At 39.6% G+C, this 23,221-nt stretch overlaps 1 protein-coding gene across 17 annotated transcripts in view; it reads right to left on the bottom strand.

Moving 5' to 3' along the window:
- LOC149309408 (poly(rC)-binding protein 3-like) overlaps positions 1-23,221 on the bottom strand; it is a 256,438-nt gene that overhangs the window by 54,674 nt on the left and 178,543 nt on the right. Inside the window, exons 1-2 of one of the 17 annotated variants that reach the window (XM_089532388.1) lie at positions 19,039-19,097; positions 17,814-17,909 (exon numbers count right to left, since the gene is read on the bottom strand). The exons of 15 other annotated variants lie outside the window; for them this stretch is intronic. The gene's annotated coding sequence lies outside the window, so the exon portion shown is untranslated. Of the gene's footprint in view, positions 1-792; positions 943-17,813; positions 17,910-19,038; positions 19,098-23,221 lie in introns of those variants that run through there. One more of the 17 variants, XM_089532389.1, reaches the window with a different exon arrangement.

Here is a 23,221-nt window from a genome sequence, read left to right as displayed (position 1 = left end):
GGGCAAAATTGTGACCCATCTACCTTTTTTATTCCAGTTTTTAAACAGGCACATCATCTAGTACAATGGTTCTCTAATGGTGGGGCAAGACCTCTGGTGTGTGTGTGTGTGTGTGTGTGTGTGTGTGTGTGTGAGTTGCTCAAGGGGGGCACAAAACTTGGAGGCTCTGGTCCTCCACCTCCTCTTCCCAAACCTTTTCATGTGTAAAATTTACATATGTGTTGAGTTAAATATTGAAGTTCCTTAAATAAAACTGTTTTGTATAAGGCTGTTATTTCCTTATAAATAGCTAAAATATGAATATATATGAATGTGTGCATGAAAATAGGTACAATAAATAAACAAAATAATGTTATTCATATACTACAGCATGTGGGGTCATGTGCAATTCTTCATGTAGATGTAAAGGAGCATCCCAAGGGTAAAAAGTTTGAGCACCACTGAACTAGCAGTCCCACATTTTCCAAACAAAAATGATAAAAGAGGCTGTCTTTCAAGCTAGCTTTGGGTCTGTGAATGCTGCTGAAAGCAGAATAAAATCTCAGAGTTACAGATCATGAATGAACAAGCTGACCTGGTAAGCACTTGCCTCTCCATGATATGCCTACCTGGGTTCCTGGCACAGCATCACAACAACCCAAACAAGCATCTTGGAGAGAGTTATAACTCCCTATGCCAGTATGACCTGTAGCTTTATTGGCTGGGGGAAGGAGGGTAATAGTAAAAATAAATGTAAAAAATGCAACTTTCTGAAGCTCTGAGATGTTTCACACACTGTACAAGAAAATGTACCTTGAAATGTCAGTTCTTTGCCAAACTATCAGTCCTCTTGTTCGCAACATCTCTGTTGTTATTATTATTATCATGTAGATTATTTTGGTCACTGCCATGTTGTATTACACACTACACAATGTACAGTGGCTTCTTAGTAGCATGGCTTATCTGTACAATACAAAAGAAATAAAAACCCAGTTTTTGAGAAAGCTACCTTTCAATTCCATCCACTCTGTGACTCAGTTCAGCTCAACATTGTTCACAGCCCAGAAACTGTAATATTTTCAGTATGTTGAGAACCTTGTGATTTTTAACTATTTAACACATGTGCACATAGAATAATGTGGGATTCAAAGTAAATTAATTATCATCTAAGCCTAGACAGTAATGCTTTTGTTTAACAAAGAGTCGCGAGGCACATTCATGATGGAATACAGCTTCATCACAAGAACACAAGAAATCGTTGTCTGCTTATAAAGGCCGGCCTGTTCTCTGTGGTTACAAAGGCATCACTTGATTTTCATCACCATTGGAACTGAATAACATAAGCTGATAGAACTGAATCGCCCTTTTCTTGTTAACATTTCACACTGTACAATTATTAAGCTTCTGTTAGCCAATGTGAGTATCTTTGTACAAATTACCTCTGGCTAGGAATACATGCCTATTTCAAACATCAGACATCAGTTCTGATGGTTCATGGTAAACATTGCAAGAATTATGAGTCTATTTAAAACTGATTAGAATTCATTAGACATTTACTTGGTTATACATTTCTTGAAGCACCTCATCTGCCCCATACTGTTTTCTTATAACAATTCTGTTAAGACAGAATAGACGAAGCAAGCAGAACTGCATGATTTGTTATAGAAACAAACTGCAGTGGACCTGTGACTCACAAGGATTCTCTGCATTCTTCTCTTCCAGTTTGGTTACTTACATTTCTGATTAATTGTTGTTTGTTGTCATGTCCAAATAGCAATATACTGTGATTAATTTTGATTACTGAAACAAAACAGCTCAGTATACTGATGATGAAACTGGCTTGTTTAAAAAGAAATCAAAATTGAAAGTAGCTGCTACAGTTTAGATTCAGGAATAATATCTTTTTGGCAACTATGCTGCATGAGGAAAAGGCAGGGGGACAGTGTGAACCCAACCTCATGCCTGGAATGATAAATTACACTTGTTCTGTCCAAATGCACAGTTTAACTTGTCCAAGACTTTTCAGGGAGCTTCGTGACATAGCAAGGATTTCAATCCACATGTCCATGGCCTGGGTCCTAGCTATGCCATCTGTAGGTGCACTGACAGTTATTAAGGAAGGCAAAACAAAATCTAGGTCTAGTAGACATTGCAGCACTAAAATAACTAAGGAACAGCTGAGGAAGCTTGTGCAAAAAGTATGGGGCAGTTGAGGCACTGTAGGTTAATAACTTCAGTGCAGAATCTTTTTCCTTTGTTCATGTTATATCCAGATCCTAAACATTCCTTGATCTGTATTTTATCTCATGCTTTTGACAAGTAGGCACAAATTGTGGCTTATAATAATCAAAATTAAAACCAACAATCAAACAGCTATATATCAGTAGAATACCAAGTTTCAAAAACACAATTCAAAATGAAGTACTATGAACAGCATAATAAGCAACATAGGAAGAGAAACTACCGCATGAATCATGTCTACTGGATATATAGGGACAGATACAGTTCAGCTGCTTGCAAGGCTTTCAGCACAATTAAATAAACCCTCACTCACTTTAAATTGACAGCAATTCAGACACATGATATTCTGACTAATTTGCAGCAAGTGCCAGGGTTTAGAAACCTGAAAGCTTTAATTTGTAGAAAAAAAGATTCTAAATATTCTTCAGATTTTCTTGGAAAATTTGGACGAGGGGATGTCTGTCCAAAGGATTTGCATTGGTGGCAGAAAAAGGAACATATGGCGGTTGTGGTGGGACAGACAGGGTCCAGTGCTCACATGATCATTCCCACCAGGAAGTGACAATTCTCAAGATACAGGAAGTTTGAGTGGCTCCTTTATTTTAAAAAGATTGCTGCATTTATGTGTACAACTGGGTATCAATATATCTGCTTGGTAGACACTTATACCTATACCTGGACACCTCCAATTAACTGCTTGGCTTAGCTTTAGCAATGGCCAAATGCTAGTCCTTCCATGGTAAAAAAGGAGGTAGAGGAGTGTCCTGGGCCAGAGTGGAAAGGCATATGTTTGCATGCTTGATGGACAGGAAAATAAATAAATAAATAAATAAATAAATAAATAAATAAATGTGGAATGGCCACAGATGTGTGGCCAAAAATGATTTGGGAAAACCAGCTTGTGGGTCACCATTCTACAACAAGGTGACCTCTGAATGGGGAAACGTGTGGCCACTTTGCTGCAATTTGCCTTGATGTCTACAGTAATAATGTAGGCAAGGCCAGGGTCACTGCAGTCTAGAAAATCTGGGTCCCAGTTAGATTTTATGGTAAGTATAGATTTGCACTTAGATACTGATGGGCTCAGCTAAAATTAATGGCTTACATACTGTAGTCTTTTGTCATGGGCAAGTTGTGGAAGGGCCAGGGAGGCAAGAGGCATCCGCACAAAGAGATCCTGTGCCTAGATAGCTGAAAAGCTGCTAAATGTTACAGGACAAAAAGATCAAGCACATTCACATAAACATGGACTGGGAAAAAAAGCCTAGTTTGCAGGTGCATTTCATTGGTGGCTATTCCCAGATTACAGAATTCCCTTCTAAGGGAGGCTAGGATGGCCCCCTTCTGATTGTCCGTTCTCTTTTAGTCAAGAAAAAGGGAGAACTAGAGAGAAATGGAGCTGTAACTGCCAGGGATAAGATTCAGGCACTTTTCACTTTGAATCAGATAGTAGGATTTCCAGTTATGGATTTAATAGGGACAAAAGGGTAAAATCCTTATAATGTAGGAGAAATTCTATTATCCATTTGCACCTACTTTGTATTTTTACTGAGTACTTTAAGGTTTGCATCCAAGATTGCAATACAGCTGAGCACCAGCATATGGAGAAGATGCCTACAGTCAAGTCCAGGGCTAGCATCTACTTTGGAACACTGGATATGTATTCAATTTAATATATAATTTGTTGTACTGTTGTTTAAAAACCTGGTTATCATGATTGTACTATTCATTTATAATTGGCACTGTGGAACCCAAGAAAGAAGTACACAGACACTCATCACTAGCCCCTACTAGCTTTTTTAGTATCCAAATATTTGTATGAGCCATCACAAAGAATCCAATGATTCCATAGGCATCTTATGAGGTTTCATTTCTTGATTTCTCCACATCCCACAGTAGCTCCACTTTCAGATGCTGTAGGAAAAGTCCGTGCTCAAGAGGACCAAAAATAGAGGAGGAGCCAGTCATGGCAAGCTTGCTCACAAATTAATGCCTAGGGAAACTAAAGTGAATGAAAGAGAGAGAAAGGAGGATTTATTCTGTATTAAAGTACTCAATATTAGAAAAAGTGTTACTTCATTTGTTTATTTGGTGTGTTTGTGTGTGTGTAGTTAACCTCATCCTCATAACAGAGATACATTACCACTAGGGCCACCAGGTGAGAAGCTGGAGGGGAAATTAAAAATTGATTTCTGTTTTACCTTAAAATGATGTCCAGAGTCTTTTAATTCCACAGCCCTGATACTGATTTATGAAGAACACATTTCAAAATTATTCTAAAGATGAGAGTTTAAAATAATGAACATTTCACATTTCATCTCTCTCTCTCTCTCTCTCTCAGAAACCTTGATCATAAAGTGTAGTCAGATATTTCTTTAAAAAATGTACATCATAGAGAATGGTAACCGTTAATAGAATCATAGAATCATAGAATCGTAGAGTTGGAAGAGACCACTAGGGCCATCCAGTCCAACCCCCTGCCATGCAGGAAATCCAAATGAAAGCACCCCTGACAGATGGCCATCCAGCCTCTGTTTAAAGACCTCCAAGGAAGGAGACTCTATCACCTTCCGAGGAAGTGCATTCCACTGCCGAACAGCCCTTACTGTCAGTAAGTTTCTCCTAATAATAAAGTGACTTTGAATCATATTGTGCCTCCAATGGGGGATGGGGAAAGGCACTTAGATACAAATACATTACCACAGCTATTCTTTAATGAACATTCATTTAAATAAGAAAAAAAGTACACAGTGTTAGTTTTTTGTGGGTTTTTCGGGCTATGTGGCCATGTTATAGAAGATTTTCTTCCTGACGTTTCGCCAGCATCTGTGGCTGGCATCTTCAAGATGCCAGCCACAGATGCTGGCAAAACGTCAGGAAGAAAATCTTCTAGAACATGGCCACATAGCCCGAAAACCCCACAAAAAACTATGGATGCCGGCCATGAAAGCCTTCGATTTCAAAGTGCACAGTGGTTTTTTTCAAGTCAGAAGAAGATTACAGAACGGAAAGTATATAACCTTCACAGGTTGTTTTCAAAATAAAATAAAACCACATCTTTCTTGGACGTCTCTTTTAAAAAGCTAGTTGCACATAGACCCCTGATCTGCAAATCAGTTTCCATCATTACCATATTGTGAACTGAAAACAACACTGGTTCTACCCACTGCCATTGGCAGAACATGGACAAAGAGTTCTTAAACTCCTTATCCATTTCCTACTGTAAACAGCAATAAAGCGTAGGTCAGAGTTCTCTTCTATACCATCCTTAGTGGCTGGCTCATCCACACTTGTCCTTGTCCTCGATGATGTATAGGGGTTGAGAGCTAAGAGGCACAAGGGTATCTCTTCTGCTGTTCTCAGAAAAGCCCATTACTTGGTGGCACACTCCTGGAGCAAAATTATTAGGGAGATTTTTCACAGGAGCAGTAGCAATGTGGGAATGTTGTTCCTTGAGAAAACTTTAGCCACCCTCTCCATGCGGCATGGTGCCAATCCTAAAGGCAATACCCACACTATAGTTTAAATAACAATTTAAGATACGTGAAATGCACATTTCCTGGATCTCATTTGGTCCTTTGGAACAAGGAAGCTGTGACTTTGAGTCAAAGCAGATGTTAAGGCAAATGAGTATTCCCAGTAGGCAACATATTTTGCCTCCTCTCCTACAGTAGGATTTCTTCACAAATCTTCAGCAATCAAATTCATAAATTAACCCTGTGCTCACCTTTTATGGACTCAATCACAAAATGAAACACACAAAATGTGTGACATGTAAGTGAGGAAAACCATATGCAATCAAAAACATATTTGTTTTTATTTATTTAATAGCCTGCCTTTCTTCTGAATATGTCCAAAGGAGACTCACAACATGAACTGAAATAAGGTAAATGATATTATTATAGCCTAATAATAAAAATATGTCTCCTCCAAAAACCCCAGGAGCTGGGAGGCCACGAATGCCTTTCAATTCTTGAGAAAACACTTGTTTTAAAAATGCAATAAAGTATAATCTAGACTGACTCTTCCAGTAGCTTCAACCATCTATGTGTTCCACAATTACAAATTAAAATCAAATATTACGAATTAAAACCTCTCTTACTTATATTAAACATCCAAGTATATGATACAAATACAAACTTCTACCAGAAGTCAGCTAGGCCAAGAAAATTCAGAAGCGCTTTAAAGAGGGAGCAAAACTACATTATGTGAGTAAAGATGTATTTGTTTCAGAAAGTCTAATTCAATGGATGAGATTCCATTTATAGAAGACTGTAGTGGGAAATAAACCTGCTACAAAAGACTGTAATAAAATCATAACCTCAACCTAACATTTATTATTTTACTGAACATCAGGGAAGCTTGAATTGTTTCAGCAGAACAGAACACAGAGTACACTAAGCTGTATTCATTTATCTTTTCTTTGTCCTCTGCCTTCACAATATTGCTTTTCTAAAGCCAATATAATACATTGAAAACATGTAAAGTAGAAGGGTAGAATACCTGTTTCACCTTATGAATACATCTCTTTGGGAAATAACAGTTTATTATAAGAATAGAATATTGGAAATAACCCAGTGTTTTATCATTCTTACAGACAAAAACCCCATAAGCATGTTCTGGTTGCTATTTCCTTAAAAAAAAAAAGACTTTGCCTCAGTGGTACAATATTTTATGTTTTAAAAAATCCAACCTCTCTTCTATGCAACTGAAGTACACATTTTAGTGATAGCTTTGTTAGGCTAACCAAAAAGTACAAAATATATCCTAAAGCAGAGAACTGGTAACACCCAATGGAAGGGATGTAAAGAAGAGACAAAGCTTTAGGGTGTTGAAAAAGATGACTGCAAGAACAATCCCCCCCCCCCCCCAGTACCCCAAGATTTAGGAGATTATCGCATGTGTTCTCATTCTCGCCACAATCTTGTTCATGAAATGAAACACATACATACCAGTTTGGGAGCAGTCCTTATGGTATGTCTTTCAACTGAAGGACTACAGCACTGCTAGTCTGGGCCACTGCTAGTCTGGAGCTCTCTTTCCCAGACTGCTCCTTAACCTCACCTCCCTGCCCTTTTAGTCTATCCAGCATGCCTTTCATGCTGGATAGACTAAATAGGAGCCCTGGTGGCGCAGTGGTTAAATGCCCGTACTGCAGCCATTCACTCGAAACCAAAAGGTTGCGAGTTCAAGACCAGCAAAAAGGCCCAAGCTCGACTCAGGCTTGCATCCTTCCGAGGTCGCTAAAATGAGTACCCAGACTGTTGGGGGCAAATTAGCTTACTTGCTAATTAGCTTACTTGCTGTTCACCGCTATGATCTTTGGAATAGTGGTATATAAATAAAACAAATTATTAATTATTATTATTATTATTATTTTAATTTCTCCTTTTTACACCATTTTAGGCTTTATGGCAATGTGATTTAGGTGGGAGGGGAAGAAGAGAAAAGAAAGTTTAAAAAAAGAAGGGAAACCAGCCTGGTTGGGGATAGTTGTGGGGGAGAGGAAGAGGCTGAGATCACATGGCTGGCCAATGCTGGGATTGTTGCAGGAAGCTTATTGCATATAGAGCAAATGCCACAGCAGCAATATTGGCAGCTATTGACAGGCAAAGGTATGCCAATCAGTGAGAAGGTGTGCCACAGTCGGGTTGAGGGCAGATCAGTTACAGCTCAGTTATGATGTTGTTGGATGAAGTTCAGCCATAGATGCAACTATACTGCTTGAATTCCACTTTTTAGTCTTGTGTGATAATCACTTTTGCCTCGTCTCCGCATCCCTGCAAAATATATCATACCGGCCTTCAAAGCTCGCTGGCTTTTTTTGTCAGACAAAGGACTTGATCACACCAGGCTCTCCTCTTGCTAAAACAGCATTGTTTTGAAAAATGCTATACAATTGAGATTCCTCTCTTCGCTATCACACTTTTGGAACCATTTTGGCATTTCAAGCTTCATTTGTGCTAACAGCTTATCACACACAGCATTTGGGATTGTCCACCCACTACCTCATCCAAAAAATTATCCCCATGCCTTTTTCTAGCTTGATGCTCATGCTGGTGTGCATGGGTGTGTGTGGGTGTGCGTACACACACACGTAGACACAAGCACACCACAAAAATATAAAATGAAACTAAAACCGTATTACGTTTCCAAAGGCCTTTTTTTCCTTGTTGGGGTGGCAGCTTCCTGATTTGGGATAGAGTTGATTAATCACTGATAGATGGAATCCAGCAGCTAAAGTAGCGATTAATCTGCCAGGGATTAATCAAGTGTAAAGTTTAGCAGAGAATTACACAAATTCATCCTAGACAATGAGGAAATTGAAATAGTAAAAGATTCTCATGCCTGGGATCAAACATTGAACAGTGACGGGACTGAGTCAAGAAATCATAAGAAGACTAAGAATGGGAAGGGCAGCTATGAAAGAACAAGAAAATATCCTAAAATGTAAAGATGTACAACTGAGGATGAAAGTTAGAATCGTACAAGCCATTGTATTCCCTATTAGCATGTATGGATGCAAGAGCTGGACAGTTAAAACAGTGGATAGGAAGAAAGTCAATTCATTTGAGATGTGGTGCTGGAGAAGAGTGCTAAGAACTCCATGGACAGCCAAAAAAGCAGACTATGGCAGGATACAAACCGCCGCTTTGCAGCGCTTCCCTGCCGGCGCCATTTGTTCTGCGCGGGAGCTGCAGCAGCCAAACCGCGCGGCTCCTGCGCGGAGCAAAAAAGAAGCTCCATTTCGGAGCTTCTTCTTGCGGCGCACTGATGACGTCGCAAAGCGCTGCTGGCGCATTCGCGACGTCATAGGCGCCGTGACACGTCTGGATGCTATGCGTCCAGTACGTAAAGATGGCGGCGCCCATGTGGAAGGGGCGCCGCCATCTTGTACGTATTGTATATGTACTAGGGTTAGGGGGGTGCAGAAGCACCGCCCCTTCCTAACCCTAGTATGTATACAATACGTACTATATGATGGTGTGTATCCCGCCAAAAGGGTCCTAGAACGGATCAAGCAAGAAATCTCTCTAGAAGCCAAGATGTCTAAACTGAGTCTGTCATACTTCCCTGCCTATGTTTCTACCTTTCCCTGCCTATGTTTCTGCCTTTTTAAAAAATGCTTTTAATATTTTTATACAATTATTGTTTAATTCTGTTTTAGCACTGGGTATGGGAGGGGGGTAGGTCTAGGGTTTGATTTTTAACTTTATTGTAATTGATGTATTTTATTGTTGTAACCCGCCCGGATTCTTCGTGATTGGGCGGGCTATAAATAAACCTTTATTATTATATTATTATTATACTTTGACCACATCATGAGAAGGCATGACTCAATGGAAAAAAACAATAATGCTAAGAAAGGTGGGAGGAAGCAGAAAGAGAGGAAGGCCACCCGCTAGATGGATGGACTCTATTTAGGAGGTCACGAGTATAAATTTGCAGGAACTAAGCAGAGCAGTGGAGGACATTCACAGGGTCACCATGGGTCAGAATCAACTCGAGGGCGTTTAACAACAACAACAACAACAACAACAACAAAAGCTTAGCAACAAGTACAACAGAACATGGGTAACAAAATAAATGCTTTTATAATTGTAGGACTTCCATTTACATTTCCAGGCTTCTGTGTGTGAGAGAAAGAGAGAGAGAGAGTCCAAAAGTAGATTACTCAGCTGCAAAAGGAGGTGTGGCAGGACAGTGAGTAAAGTTTTCCCTTCTCAGCTTCTCTGACAAGCCGCATTGGGGTGGGTGGGTAGGGCAGTCATTTGCCAATTGACATTTTTTTTCTATAAAGAAAAAAAGTTTACATTTTCTGAATTCCTTTGCCAATTGAAATGGAAATGTCCGTCCCATCACCTTCTCCCGGATAAATAAAAGGCACCCAAGACACACCTAAAACCTGCCCACATACCACTCCATGACCATTCAAAATCAGCATGAAAAAGAAAATCAATTACTGCATTGCAAGTGTTAGCAGAAGAGCATTGCGAATTAATGAAAAAGAAATGATTTTGAAACGGTCTCCCACGGGGAGAACAACAAAAGAGGGCCAATGTCATGTGATAAGCCTTAGTCAAAAATGCGATTATCCTGCTCCAATTGCGATTTGCTGCCTCATGTAATAAAGTCTAAAAATATTTAGAAATCACGCAGGAGAAGCAAAGTGACAGTGTTAGAGTTATAGGTCTGTATTTTGTTAATGGTGTTTGCTTAAGATCTCAGAATCCCGGAATTCCATAGCATTGAGTCCTGGCAATAAAAGTGGTGTCAAGCTGCTTTATTTCTGCAGTATGGCTAAAGCCTTTCTTGTTGTGTGTCTTCAGGTCATTTCTGTTCAAAACTGGGGTTTCCTTGGAAAGATTTGTTCAGAGAGGGTTTTCTTTTGTTTGCCTCTGAGGTTGAGAGAGTGTGACTTACATTTTTAGACCGCATAATCACCTCTCCCCTAAAATAAAAAATCTATACACATAGGCTTGTGTAATGTTGAAACTAAAACGTTTCATACATTTTCATTAAGTTCTTCTCTGGTTGCTCTAAATTTTATGGCAGGAAGTGTTAAATTCAGATATTGCCAATAGCATGTATGATTTAATGCTAGCAGGAAGATGTTGGGCTGAGAACAAATTTAAAATAGGTGATAAAAATGATAATTTAATGTACAGCATAACCAGCTGTGGCCTTACCTAATAAAATTATACAACTTTTTACAGAGGCTTAATGGCCTGTCAAACAGAATGCCTTTACTGAATGAAATGAAATCATTTGCTAAGTTTCCACTGGAAGTAGCTGGAGTTCTCTCCCTTGCATGTAAGGCTAAGGTTTTATGCAGTTATTGTTTGTTCCCTGTAGCTATTTTCTGATAATTTCAGCCACATTGATAAATCAGTCTAGATCAGTGATTCCCAAACTCTGACCTTCCAGCTGTTTTGGACTTCACTTCCCAAAATTCCATTGGCCAAGATGGCTCAGGCTTCTGGGAGCTGAAGTCCAAAACCTTGGAAGACCAGCGTTTGGGAATCATTAGTCTAGGTGTATACTGTTCTACAGGACAACCTACAACCCACTCTGATCTACTGTTCTCTTGGATCATATAGTGCCAGGGAACTGAAGGAGCGTGTGAGCCTCTAGATCCTGCTTGCTGGAGGGAAGTGGCTAACAAAAATTTGTTTGTCATGTTGTCTGAATATTGCAGCAGCCAGTGCTCTGTCTTCCTTCTCCCACATGAGCCAGGGAAAGAAACCTTAAAGGAAACTGGCATGTTTGTCTGGCTTAAATAGCTGAGAGATACATTCTTCTTCCCTTCTCGATCAACACTGCACTACTGGCTGAAGCCATACAAGCTAACCGTTACAAATATGGGATACATACCATGCCATGAATTTTTTTTTACTGGTTGTATTGTGTTAATCCTCACCAGTCTGAAAGAAATAACTTTGGTAACAGTTTGGTAAAAGCCAATCTGAAATCTTTTGGCTCAGTAGCTATAGCAAAAACAAACAAATATTTGTTAAATCAAATTTGTCTGTGTAGAAATCAAGGATAGTTTGATGCTGGTAGAGCGTAAAGTTCTGACCGTGTGCATACACTGAAGGTCTAGAAGGGAGATGGCTTTAGGCAAGGGCACTCTTCCAGTGGGTGTTCAGGTTAGATGGGAGCCATGCCTGGGTAATGTTCAACTGCTATTGTGCAGTTGGGGCAGGGAGCATTGCAAAAGGAGGTACAGAAAGGTTTTTAAAAACAAAGTTCAGTCATCTATCCCTTATAGTAAAATGAGATTTTTTGGGCATGTCCAATGATCACTTCTAAACTATGGCGTGTTCCACACGCGCCAATAGTATGTGCTCGGCATGTACTAGGGTTACGAAAGGGCGTCCTTTCTGGACGCCCTAACCCTAGTACGTGCCGAGCACTTACAAAATGGTGGTGCCCTATACACATGGGTGCTGCCATTTTGATGTGCCGGATGCTTAGTGTCTGCACGTCCCCCTGTGCTTGCGATGTCGCAAGTGCGCCATTTGCGCACTCGTGCGTTGCAACCACGACGCAAAAAGAAGAGCGGCTTCTTTTTCCGCTGCCGGGAAACCTCAACCTCCAAACGGGGAGGGTTCCCGGCAGCGGAAAAAGATTAAGTGAAATTAATAATAATAATAATAATAATAATAATATTGTTTAGCCACTGAATAACAAACAAATAGATTGTGCCTAAAATATTGTGCATATTTAAAATATTATTAAAACTGTACAAAATCAAATACTTTTTACATCAGCTTACTAGGAAAGATGTACGGTAAGCTCTAGATTATGAAAATGACATTGTATCAAATACACCAAAGCACTGCTATGAGACCTGTAAAATCACTAGAAGCTTTACCCTGCCTTGAACTGCTAGTTGAGCAATATACAGAGGACACCAAAAAGACTGTGGCATGAATTTGCAAAAAGTTATTAGATGTTGTTCTTAATTACTTTGTTGATCTAAAAGCAATCTAGGTCTTTGCTGACACAGAATGCTCCTCTATTCAGCAACAAAAAAATCCATGCAAACAAAGTAAACATTCAAGACAGCCCTATTAAACTGTGCACAGGTTTTATTTCATTCATATCAAGTTTACTTGCCATGAAGGCATTGCTCTTTCATGGTGTTTGGGGAAGATGTAAGCAAATGAGTACATATATGCACTTAAAGCTGGTTACACCTGGTATTTTGGTCTATTATAAAAAAGATGTCTCATCAACATTCCTCTCAATAATATAGAAATACTCTATGCACAGGTTTTTTTTTTAAATGAAGCTCTCGCTCTGGTCTATGGATCTGACACAGAAAAATAATATTTTTACCAGTAATTTTGTAAGATATGAACATTTATACATCATGCTAATTTCTTACTGTAACAAAAGTAAGAACCAGAGATCAGACAGTTAGTAAAAAAAAAAAAGGCTTGAAAAATGAGGGGGAGAGAATGAAGAGTTAAGCTAGCTCCCTCCCATGTTAACCAATGGCTATAAATCAGTACCCTGGACAGCAAACCTGGAAGCCAAATCTAGAGTTAGATCTACTTGCTGATTTACGTTTTATTCACAGAACTTACAACCAGGCCCAGGCAGGATTTAGTAAATCATAATGTAACAATCTTTGAGATTGCTTTTCATCCTTGTTTCCTCCCCTTTCTCTACCTAAATCCTGAGACAAAGACAGTATGTTTTGTAGGAGGCAGCTCTGGGAAGGAATTCGGGATGCCCTAATGTTGCAAGTGTTTCTTATGTGACTACTTTCCCTGAGACTAGTTCTACATATCACTGCTGTTGTAAGTGCAACATTTATAGCTTGTTCCTTTGTTGTGTCTACTGACTGTATCCATACTGATTGTCAATGGTGTCACTACGGAGGTGCAGAGGGTTCAGACCACATCAGATAACAACCCAGAGGGGTGGTTATCCTGGATGGACTTGCATTGCTACCTGGCGAGCAAGAAAGGGCACTTTTCCGCTCACCCAGCTGCCACACAGGACCCTAAATGGGACTTTTGGAAGCTGCAGTGCCAACACCCTCAGTACCAGAGGTGGCTGGGGTGTGTGTGTGTTCAAGGTCTTTCCGGTGTGGGGCTGTTAGGGCCTTCAGGGTCTCATGTGGTTGCAGCTGCACCTGACTCAGAAGGCCTTTCCGGTGAGGGGAGGAGGAGGTTGCCATGACCTTCAGGGTCAAGGGTGGTTGCAGCCACCACAATGGTCTCTGAAGGCCTTTCCGTGGGAGGTGGTTATCTTCTGGGGCCAGTGTAGCTGCAGCTACACTGGACTCTGAAGGTCTTCAATCCATGGGAAGGGGGCGGGGGGAGAAATAACAACAAAATAACAACAACAATTATTCTTATTATTAGTAAGATTTATTCGGTCGTTGACCAGTATACAAAGTAACTTGATAAAATAATAATTGCAACATATAATTATTAATAATTATTTAAAACTATTATTATTATTATTATTAATATTCCTTTTTTAATCAAACAATTAAGTTAAAATAAGTTTAATTAAGTTGTGCCTTCTCATTAAAAAATCCCAACTTAATTGCTAACTTGGTTGCTTTCAACTGCTGTCTATGGTAAGAACATAAAAAACTTTAAAAGCGCCATGGTGAATCAAACTGAAACATCAAGACAGAAGAAGAATGTCTCAGGCACCAGACATGTGGTGTTGGAGGGGTTAATTCAATGGTTGCTTGTTGACATGGTGTTTGTATTCAAATTTTGATATTACTGATTATATAAATGTCTATATTCTGAATGACCCCATGTAGAAAGATTTATCCTTATTCTCTTGTGAGGCATATATTCCCACCACTAAGAGTTTCAGAATGCTAATTGTGCTTCTACACCTATCAATTCAGGTCTTTAAATATTTCTCTTGTCAGGTATTTCTTGTTTATATAAAGTACCACTCCATCCTTCATTTTCTCAATTGATGACCAAATCTGGTATTTTTCAAACATTTTACATCCTTTTTTCTTAGATGGGTCTCCTAGAGATGTACAATATCTAGTTGCAATTTTTCTAAATTGTGAAATACTTCTTTTGTATTTGGAATTTAGACCTTTAACATGCCAGGATTATGATTTTAGTCATCATCTCTTTCATTGCTTTTTAAAAAAGATTCTTAACAGAGTCCTCCTGCATTTCCCTTTCTGATATCAAGCCAATTATTGGAGCATCAGACTGTAGTTTTGTGAGAGATTTAGGCTTCTCTGTCAGAGAGCTCTGGTACCATCATAAACCCTAGCACTGAGCCAGGGCAGTTAAAGCAGTCTCAAACTAGATTATTTCTGCAGTGTGTTTTGGACCTGAAAGAGACATGGTTGACAGGAGAACATTCAAAACTCCATGGGATTTACAGCCAGCCAGTTCTGTCACTAAAATGGAACATATGAACAATTTAACAATCTCCTCCCAAAGTAATAGCTTTAGCTTGTGTCACATTTGCACTGTAAAATTTAAGCAGATTTGTGAAAAGTCTAGACAGAGAAAACATTTGCTATGTCCATGAGATAAGGAGAATTTCCGGCCATACCTGGCACATTGTTTTAAAAGGGCCTATGAGGCCATAGACATCTAGGTGTAAGTGCCTATGAAACATCATCATCATCATCATCATCATCATTAATTTATTAAAAAATGAAGTCCAAACTAACATTTTTCAGCTAATCCAGAGGAGTCCAACTAAGGTGCTCTCACTCTGTCATATAAGGTAGTGCTGAAGATATTGAAGCTGAAATATGCATAGAGAGGAGAGGCTCAGAGTTATCACCAAAACTTTCAGAAGGTTTGAAAGGGTGACTCTGCACAGGTGGAGGCCCATATTTGTGGTACCCAGAGATGTGACTCTCTGTAGGATGATTACAACAGAATACAATAAACACTCTTGAAAACAGGACTCTTTGTACAAGTGAATCACAGTGATAAACAGCTAAGCATATTTTGCACTTGATAATACATTATGCTATATGTGCTTCCTTCCATCATTATTTATTTACAGTGCGCCAGTGCCATACACAGGTGCACCATACGCGGCTTTCAGCTAACACTGAAGCCATGCACCGGAAGAGGTAATGGTGCACGCGCCCGTGTTTTCAACGGGGCTTGAGCATACGTGGTATTTCTCTTACATGGGGGCAGGTGGGGCCAGATGGGAACCCCCACGTAAGGGAAGCGCCCACTGTATTTATTTATTTATTTATTTATTTATTTATTTATTTATGAGATTTTTATCCTGCCTTTCTTCCAAAATAGGATTCAGTCTGACATACAACTATCTAAAATGACAAAATTAAAACATCAATTACAAAAGTTAAAATATAATTTTAAATACTAATATTTAAACATAAGTTGATTGTCAGGATGCTTGTGCAGTCACAAAAATTGTTTTGTTAATGGCCACTGTGAATAATATAAGTGTCACTTACATAGCCTGTTTGACATCAGATTTCATTCTGATTCCATCCCCAACCATGTATACTGTCTACATATATCTATCTCTCTAAATCTCTTACTCCATACATCTGATGAAGTCAATCGAGATCCCAAAAAATCTCATCTTGCAATAACTTCATTAGCTTTCAAGGTGTCACCTAACTCTACTGTAGTTTTCTTTCTTATATGTGATAACTAAAAATTAAGGTTTTTAAACAGAGGCTGGATGGCCATCTGTTGCGAGTGCTTTGATTGTGTGTTCCTGCATGGCAAAGTGTTGGATTGGATGGTCCTTGTGTTTTTTCCAAGTTCTATTATTCTATGTACCATACAAATATATCCTCATCCAGAATGAATCTTCTGGAATTGTTAACGAAAGTAGTAAGCTTTGCAAATACTGGGTCCCACCAACCAATATTCTGTTTTTAAACTTCTGGAGGCAATGAATAAGATTCCTAATTTTACACTTTGAAAGCAGATTCTTTTAAAACATATTCTTAATATTGGAGAAAGTATCCTTGCTGTTGTGTGTCTTCAAATTGTTTCTGAGTTATGACAATCCTAAAGTGACTCTATCAGCTTTGGGTTTTTTTGGAGGCTCAGAGTGTGTGACCCTTCTAGGGTCACCCAATAGATTTCCATGGCCAAGTGGGAATTCAGATCCAGGTCTCCAGAGTCGTAGTGCAATGCTCAAACCACTACATCACTCTGGCTCCTTGAAAGTAGGAAGGGAAGGGTAGAACCTTATTGCTGACTATTTTGTTGCACCTTTGAGACTAAATGAGAGGAAAATGTTTGTAGTATAAGCTTTTGTAGTCATCAATTGCATCTGATGAAGTAGGCTCAGTTTATAAAAGCTTATACAACCAACTTCTTTCTTCCAATTTCAAAGGTTCTACATTATCCCTTTGTATACTGATCCAGACTAATATGGCAATGTTTTTTAATTAAAAAATTGTTACATATACAATAAAAATGTAGTTACTGCTACATGGGTCACACCTCCCATTCAATGAGATAGTTAGTCCTCCTTATTCCAATGCAGCAGTCTGAAATGTTACCAAATTACCCACAGAAGCCAACTTCATTCAAATTCAAAGCCCTTTTAAACTTTTTCTTACAATTTCTACATTCTGCAATAAGCATGTGCAGTGCCTATTGAAACTTTTCTTGTTCTAAAATTGTTCATTTTCAAAGAACGATCTTCTTGAATTCAAAATCTAACTGACCATCACTAAAATGTCTAACTGTCTGGAAAGAGTTAAAGAATTGGCTTTAGTGCCTTTAAGATGGCAGAAAATTTATCTAAAATGTTGCTATGGGATTAGCTTCCCTAAGGCTTCTCGGAAAGCCTTATTGGTAACTTGAAATGTTGTAAACATCAGCATTTTAAAAACAGCATTTTGGATCAAAATAGGCTACAACTAGGATCGTCAGTTCTCAGAATCTGACCCTGAAGCTCCAGTTTCCATGGCTCATTTCCAAGCAGAAGGCAAGGGTGCAAATTCTTTAATTTTGTTGGGCTGAGCTCTGGATAAGGAGGAAGTGTTCTGAACAGATCTCCAGCTCAGCTAGCAGAGCTGCAGCTTGCTACAATTTGCAGGGCTTACGTTGTTAATGTTCACATACCTTGGATCACACATTGATCAGAACAGAGGCTGCAATCAAGGAATCGGAAGAAGACTAGGAGGGTGTCCAAAATGATGAAGAGTCTGGAAACCATGCCTTATGGGGAGATAAGAGTGTTGAGGATATCATGGAGGGCAAAAAAAAAACCAAACCCAAACAAATGAATGGATCCTAGAACAGATCAAGCCCGAGATTTCCCTTGAAGCCAACTGAGGCTATTGTAGTTTAGCCACATCATGAGAAGTTATTACTCATTAGAAAAGACAACAGCCAGTAAGGCATGGGCAAAAAGTGCTAGCTTCAGGACACGTTGGGGGCATGGCATTTAGACACATGTGCTGAACATGGCCAGAAGCCACAGTGATGCCACACCAAGCAAGAAGAACCAGGCCAAAAAGGAGCAGGTTGCAGCAGTCCCATCATGTTTGGGGCCGGCGTGGTCCTGGCATGGCCCTTTGGCTGCCTGCTTTGGACCAATAATACTAGGAAAGGTAGAAGGTAGTAGAAAGAGAGAAAGACTGAACATCAGATGGATAAATTCAATCTGGGAGGTCATGATCCTCAATCTGCAGGACCTAAACAGAACAGTGGACTCTGGGGGTGGGATGCGGGTGGAGATGTCTACTCCGCAGGGTCACCGTGAGTTGGGGCTGACTCAAAGGCAGTTAACAACAACAACACAAAGGCTGTAATAAATAGTTTTGCTTATAGGATATTTTTACTATCTTTACGTTGTATACTACTTGTTTTATTATGACTTCTATGCATTGTGAGGTTTTAATCTCTGTGCTCTATATGCATTGCAAGATTTAAATTTATATGCAATTTCTTCTAATGGAAAGGCAATTTTCAACAGTCTAAATGAATGAATGAATAAATAAATAAATACTTCCACCAGCAAGCGATGGACTCAAACAAAGCGAATGGAATAAGTTACAATAAAGTAGTGTCTCAATATTTCTGCCTCTAGATATCTAAAACATGACAGAAAAAAAGAACATAAAATATTCTTAGCAAGCATTAAAACTTTAATTTTAAACAGTCTGTTTGGGTTAAAGAAGGACTTATTTGGATGAATGTCTAACACTCCAGAGAAATTGTACATTGTATACTCTCTAGTAAAAGGAAGTAAGTTGCATTAAAGCAAATGGGAATTATTTCTGAACTGATATGCTATTGATATGAAACAAAAGCAAATAACATGAGGTTTATAAAATGCAGTTACCAATCTGCTGGCATTGAAGCTCTCACATGTCACAGAATGGTCTCAAACTGTCTCATATTGTTCAGAAGAAACTTTGCTATTCCTTGATGCTTCCTCTCAAACTACCGCATCTTGTCAAGTAGATTTGTCCTTTCAATTGTGCCTGTCATACTTTTATACATCTTCATTAAAAATCCATAGGGAGGGGCTCAACTCCCAACCAATTGCTTCTTAACATGCTGCTTCTCAGCACATGGAAACAAGGAGAGGGGCCTCCTTTTTCAAAATCCCTGTGTGCCTGCTAATCATCTATCACCATCACTTTACTTGGTAAGAAAAGAAAGAAGGAGGGTTTCTGTTTCATTCTGCTATATGTGGCAATGGAAGGCATTTTCCCAATTCATCCACCAAGGTTTGGTCTCTAAATCCCCCCCTCTTTTCAAATTCTCATTATTTTGTGTAGGAGAGTTCATATAAATGCTGTGTTAAAACAAATAGCATTGTGGGGGACTTTGCACACCTCTAATTTTTATTTCATTTGCATACAAGCACATTAAATGCAGAAAACTAATGTTTTAAACAGAGGATCCATGGAATTAATGCACTGAATTTAGGAAAGCCTAAAAAGGGGGGGAAGACTTCAGATCAGTAAATACAGTACTGTGTGTATGTACTTGTGCACATGCATGTATGCGACATGATTAAAAATATAGTATAATTTATTATTGTGAATTCAAAATACATTTATCATTGATAAACTTTTTATCTGACACCTTTTTCCGTGATCCACTTTCTCAACCCAAAGTGTATTATATAAAGGTCAAATATCAATCCCCCCATAATATTCATGTGGTCATTTTGAGCCATTTAGCTTTTAAGCCTAACCTACCAAAATAATATACAAATGGATTCTACAGCTGATCAAGCCAGAAATCTCCCTGGAATCCAAGAGGACAAAACTGAGGCTGTTATACTTCAAACGCATCATGAGAAGGCACAACTCACCGGAAAAACAATAATGCTAGGAAAGGTGGAAGGAAGTAGAAAGAGAGGAAGGTCACATGCTAGATGGATGGAATCTATTAAGGAGGTCATGGCTATGAATTTCCAGGAACTCAGCAGAGCAGTAGACAACAGGGTGGTAAACAACAACAAATGCTACACTTAATTCATTGGGGCATAGTTCTGAGCAGACATGTTTACAATTGCATTGTTATTGTAAATAGAACATTGTTCTTCTGAAAAGGAAACTAAAAACAAATAAAAACACACAAAACTGAAGAAAGGAGAAAGCAAGAGGAAGCTCACTCTACCCTCCACTTTGCTTAGACTGCTGCCCATCTCCTCTGTTGCTGGTGCTGCTGTGGTCACTGCTACCATCCTCTCCTTGGCTGGAGAGGCCCCACACTCACATTCCTGATCCAGCTGCTTCTCTGACCGGGTCTGGCAGAGATGTGCTCCTCTGACTTGTGGGCAGCAGATGCTCCAGAGTTGCTGCTACAATGGGATGCGGCTGCAGAGGTGGCTGCTAATCCTTGGGCTCACTGTGTCACGCACACATGCACACTTCTTGCATGCACAGCACAAAAGACACGCAAACACATGCATGCAGGTATGCATCCAGGCACGCACACATACTACAGTCTATTGAAATGTCTGCAAGGACATCTCCTTTCCTGGGGCTGATATAGCGACTGTACATAACAAACATGGTCACACCATGCTTGTCGGATAATGCCAAGGTATCCAACCCACCCTATGAATCAACCCCAATCTACATTCAGAGTTCAGGACACATGTTATTTAAAAAGCAACAAATGCATATTTTCCTCCAAGAAACTTCAAAGTAGTTTTTTTTAATTGCTTCAAAACCCCCAAAAAGTATAAAAAAGAAGTGTTTTCACTTTACATCCAGAAGAACACAAGGTCTAAATCCAACTGTTAGTTCCACACCATTCAGAGTAAGCCCACTGTATTGAAATTTTGACTTACCATTCAGCAATTGATTCAGTTGATTTACTCTAGATGGCATTAGCATTTGGATTTAGGGCAAGAGTGGGAATTATGCAGCTCTCCAATTCCCAGCAGAATTGCCATCATAGAAAATACTGGGGAATGTTGGTGGCAGCTGTCCATTAATATCTGGACAAGTGCATTAGTCTTGCCCCTGATTTAAGCCAAGGTTGATGCTGGAAAAAAGAAGGAAGGAGTATCTACAGCCACTCAATAGGACACAGTATGATTCACTTGAATCTAAAGAATCTAAAGCATAGGTGGGCAAAGCATAGCCCAAGGACCCAAAGTGTCCCTCTCTTCTCTGTTCCCTGTGATCTCAGCCCGATTGACTTAATGTGTCCAATCATGTTGCATATTTGGGGGCTGGTTCCATATTGGAGCCATACAAGACATTGCAAATCCTGTATCCTTGATGTGTTAAGAGCATGGTCCCAACAGAACAGCTCCTATGCATTTGGTATCCAGCAATGACCTTAAAGCACATAAATGCTGTGGGAGTCTGTCAGCTGCAAGGAGGATGGGTGTCCACTATTCCTGTTCTCAGCTCTCCAGGCCCAGGTAACTGAAGCGAGATGTATGTGAGATAGGGCCGTATAAGACCCACCTCAAGTCTAGTCAGAGAAGGGTCTCTTGGAAGAGGGCTGGACTCCTGTGAGACTGAACCAACCTTAAACTGACATAACATCAGCACTACATTGCTTTTCAGAAGAAAAAAACCCCAGGCAATCTTATGTGCCACCTTCTTGGCAATGAGTTCAGTGTGGTTTACAATTTAAAATAATGGCAATCTAGCAGACATTAAACAAACATGGATGGAAAGGAAAGATGGAGTTACAAATTGTATTAAGCTATGGTACTAAATATTACATAACGGTAGATAATTATTATAATGAGTACATGTAATGATCACCAAGGGGGACATTTCTAAAAAGGGAGAAGACAAATAGTAATTAGATTTTTTTAAAAAAGTCACTGTTCTCTCATATGCAGCTAGGTAGAATGGCTGCTAGTTGATTTTCAGTCAACTATTCTTTTCAGGTGCAGTTTTACATCTTCACTGTACATGAACCTGATGATAGCTGATACTATGGCTTGTAAACTAACAATCCAGGACAAGTTTTGAGAAATGCTGGTATATATTGTCAACTGTATGTAATAATCAGCCTTCACTTATGTAGGCTGAGATTTGAGGGTAATGTTTCTTCAAAGAGCCAGCATGGTATAGTGGTTTGAAAGCTGGATTAGGACACTGGGAGACCAGGTTTTAAATCCCCACTCAGCCACTCGGTGACCTTGGCAAGACACATTTTCCCAGTCTCAGAAGAAGGCAAAGGCAAAACACGTCTCATGTGTTGTTGGTTCACCTTGGGGCAACAACCTTGGTTTATTGAAGGGAAAGGTGCTTATCCTGCAGGTACCACCTTATTAAACAGTCATGGCCACTTGTTCAAATTGTTTGGTCTGCTATGCTACCACGACGGGAGTGGAAATGCGGCGGTGACCCTATAGCCATCGATACTGCCTGAAGGTGGGCTAATAGGGAAATTTGAAAGGCCCTTGATGCCAGGCTAGGCCATTATCTGCCCCATCCCCAGATTGTATTTCAGAGGTTGGCACTCTACAGAGCTGATGGTGTTCACCTTTCTGAAACTGATAGTGCTATTTTCTCAATCGATCTGCAACAAGATATTAGTGATGTGCTTGATGCCGAGGTGGGAGTTAGGGGCTAAGCAGACACTTGCCCCATATCTGTGGCATAAATAATCAAATTATATTCCGGCAAGCACCTTGGACACCATTTGGTTGGAAGAGACATTTCTGGAACCACCTTGTTAGGCCTTGTGACTTGGGGGGTGGCAGAAAGAAATTGCCCTTACATCTGGCTTGAAAGATAAACCCCCTCTTTAATCTTTGCAGATTGGAAGAGGGACTTTCGGGTTAGACTTCCTGATGCGGGCCAGCCAACAAATAACCCAGATTTTGGGTTATCAGGCTCAGGTGTTATCATCCAAATAAGCTGCAGGAGTGGTCTGACAGAAAGACATTGGCTGCAGCTTCTCCCACACTTGGTTATTCTTTGAAATCATTGCATTTCTGTTAAGAAATTTATAAACAGGTCAGTAAATGGCCCTATTTTACTCCCAATCTTGTGTCTGTCTCATTATTTCTGGGGTTGGGCTGCAAAGGC

Source organism: Sceloporus occidentalis, unplaced genomic scaffold, assembly GCF_023333645.1.
Source record: "Sceloporus occidentalis isolate IW3139 unplaced genomic scaffold, rSceOcc1.0.p SCAF_7, whole genome shotgun sequence".
NCBI classification, from domain to species: Eukaryota; Metazoa; Chordata; class Lepidosauria; order Squamata; family Phrynosomatidae; genus Sceloporus; species Sceloporus occidentalis.
Note: the sequence above shows the minus strand (reverse complement) of the source record. Positions and strands in the feature narration are given on the sequence as shown.